Source organism: Sinocyclocheilus rhinocerous, unplaced genomic scaffold, assembly GCF_001515625.1.
Source record: "Sinocyclocheilus rhinocerous isolate Xijiao unplaced genomic scaffold, SAMN03320098_v1.1 scaffold2440, whole genome shotgun sequence".
In the NCBI taxonomy this organism is placed as follows: domain Eukaryota; kingdom Metazoa; phylum Chordata; class Actinopteri; order Cypriniformes; family Cyprinidae; genus Sinocyclocheilus; species Sinocyclocheilus rhinocerous.
Window position 1 is genome coordinate 115,553 of NW_015659942.1, and position 3,226 is coordinate 118,778.

At 39.1% G+C, this 3,226-nt stretch overlaps 1 long non-coding RNA gene across 1 annotated transcript; it reads right to left on the reverse strand.

Annotated features, from left to right (window-relative positions):
• Positions 1 to 1,811, reverse strand: LOC107724637 (uncharacterized). Its single transcript, XR_001638043.1, has 3 exons — positions 1,757 to 1,811; positions 504 to 556; positions 1 to 197 (listed from the first exon to the last, which is right to left on the reverse strand). It is a non-coding gene; the product is annotated as an uncharacterized LOC107724637 (long non-coding RNA).
• Between the last annotated feature and the right edge of the window lie 1,415 nt (positions 1,812 to 3,226).

Below are 3,226 nucleotides of genomic sequence, written 5' to 3' on the forward strand. Positions count from 1 at the left end.
GACTTGGCATAAGTTCAGAGTATAGGTGTTGGTATAGTAGACTTCTTAAACTCTCTCTGTTAATATGAAGCTGATTAAATGCAGTGAAATCAGGACGTGTGGTTGGTTATAGCTGCGCATGTCACGTTGACTGGAGCAGGAGCCGCGGCTCTGGACCGCCTGAGGAACCGGAGACTGGCGTACTGTACTTGTGCTGCCTGGAAAACAACAGCATCTCCCTGCGAATCAATATTAATGTCGCTCTCAGAGCACAAAAACAACACAAACTACCGACTACACAGACAAACAAGAGAACAAAGGTTCCTTTCTTAGTTATGCCACTTCTTTGTGGTATTCTTATGTCTGTTTTTACGTCGATCCTGCATCATATTCTGAGTTTGTAGTTTTCTTATGCCAATGTCTCACATTTTTTTGCGCTTATTAAATTTTAGTTATGCCATTCTTATGCTACTTTTTTGCATATATGCCTTTTTTTTTTTTTAAAGAATCCAAGTCCATCCCACCTTGACATTTGAGTTTTCTGTCACGCAGCTGATGCAAGAGACCCTGGAAGAACCTAAAAGAAATACACATGTAAAACACTGTGTGGTGTAACCTGCATTTCAATCAGGTTTGATTTGGGGCTTCATGCTGTTTTAAAGGGGTCATGAACTGAGAAATTAAAATTTCTTTGATATTTTGACATATAAGAGGTTGCTGTACTATAAAAACATCCTGCAAGTTTCATAACTCAAAACTTTCTCGTTAGTCTAAAAACAGCTTATATTGAAGGCAGTCTGCCAAAACAACAGCTTGTGGCATGTTGTAATAGTGTGGAGAAGCACCGCCTCCACAGAAGAATATCAACGCCTGCTTCTACATCGCTGCCTGTTTAGCCCCGCCCATCGATTCTAAACCACTGCCTGTTTAGCCCCGCCCACCTATTATACATAGCTGCCTGTTAGCCCCGCCCACCGATACTACCTCACTGCCTGTTTAGCCCCGCCCACTGATTTTACATTGCTGCTTGTTTAGCCCCGCCCACCGATTCACGCACGTAGTGTAAATAATGAAAAATTAAGGCGAATGCGCAGGTCTATGCAGAAACCAAACAATAAAAATGCTCTGAAGATAACAAGATGCTGTGCAGTGCCAAGCTGTGGAAAAACAGTGTTTGCATCACCTTCCTTCTGATCCCAGTGTTAGAATTAACTTTATTTTTAATGAAGATCCATGTCAGTAAAAACTCGGTCCTTTGTTCACGTCTTTTTACTGCGGATTCATTTACAAACAAGGCACAATTCGACGCAGGATTTTCAGAAAGATTGAATCTGATAGATGATGCTGTGCGACTATATTGGATCTGACAGTAATGTCGCAACACAAGTGTGAGTAACTGTTTTTATTACGTGATCACTATTGCTTTGTCTGTTAAACAGATCGTTTGATATGAGTACTTATGCGTTTTTGACCAAAATCACAGCAGCGTCCATCTGTGAGGAATGTAGGCTGTCAGTCATACACAACTATTAGCCAATCACAGCAGTGGCATTTACTTTAGAGTCTACGATCCTCCACACCTATTCAAACAGAGCGTTCTGATGAGGGGTCAAAAACAGGGCAGAAAAAAAGACTATTACTTCTAAATTATGATGTTTTTTTATGTAAAAATCTTGATAGCATTATAAGTGGACCTCAAAGAACAGTGCACAAAAATCAAAACAAAAACAAAGGCAGTTCATCACCCCTTTAAGAGCTGGGGTTCTCTGTTTCTCACCTTGCCTGTAACAGAGCACACACACGCAGAGAATACTGCAAAACCCACATACGACACAAGCACAGACCAAGAGCGTCCTGCAGCCCACACTATCTGACGAGTGCTGCGGTTCAGCGTCTGAAACACAAAACCAAACCAGTCACCAAACAAACCAGTGGAAAGAGCAGCGGTTTCACTGGAACAGATGAGAGTCACAGAAAACAACAGAAAACAGAGGTTACAGCCAAACCATGAAGAAACTCAGCCTTCTCTATAAATAGGTCTTCTGTGGTTTCTCAGTTTTAGAAAGACCATGAAGAAAGGTTCATTGCATTAATAATCTAATGACTTGTCAAGAAATAAAACATACACAATTTAGCACTATATTCTGACAGTACTTTTTATTTTTTATAAATATGGCAATTTATTATGAAGTAGAATTGCTAAGTATAATTAATAAATGTATTTCCCATTTAGCTGGAAGTCTTAATATGATGGCACTATTCTTACAGATTGCTGTGATGTTATGCACTATATCTGAACCATGCTGATGAAGGAAGAGGTTTGTTCTGGAGAAGTGATCCACTAAAACACAGAGCACCTTTACAGCTTCCTGCTCTGACATCACAGCTCTCTGTGGTTCTGCTGTTTTGAATTATAACATAATTAATATAATATAAAATCATGATGTTTTGGCTGATCTGAAGAGCACTAACCTGCAAATGTGAGTCTGACAGCAGTCCCAAAGCGCATCGTCTTTGCACTGACACCAAGAGCGCAGTAGTACAGCCCCAGATCCGACTCTCTGACCCCAGCGATCACCAGGCTGACCGAGTCAAGCCTCCTGTCTGCTTCCAGCCCAAAATGACTTCCATTCTCATTATAGTAAGTAACTAAATCTTTTTTTTTAAGGTTTCCTCTTGCTGCAGATATGAGTAAAGTAATCTTCTCAGAGCTCAGTCGATACCATGCCATCTCAGAGCTGGAGTTCAGGAAGCAGGGCAGAGTAACATTCTGCTCCAGCTGGACGCTCATATTCACTGTGTCTGCGTGACACTGTGTGCTGATGCCTAGGAAAGACAACATGCAGAAGTACACCAATGCACAAGTTCTCTAAATCAGTTGTTATAACTAAGAAGCCACACACACACTATATATATATATATATATATATTAGTGCTGTAAAAACGAAAATGAGGACAATAGAAGCAATTTAAAATCAGCAAAAGAGCAATGATACGCAAGTGCTAAGACAAGTCTCAGTTAGCTTAACACAGTACATGTAGCAATGTTGTCGTTGTTTTTTTTTTTGTTAATTATATAATAAATAAAAAGAAAACAAAGGGAATAGAAAAAGAACAGAGAAAGCTGTTAGATGCCTTTTTTTAAAGAAAACAAGCAGTTAGAAAACAAATAGTTTTTTTTTGTTAAGTATAAGCCTATAATAAAAAAAAAAAAAAAAAAAAAAAAAAAAAAAAAAAAAAAAAAAAA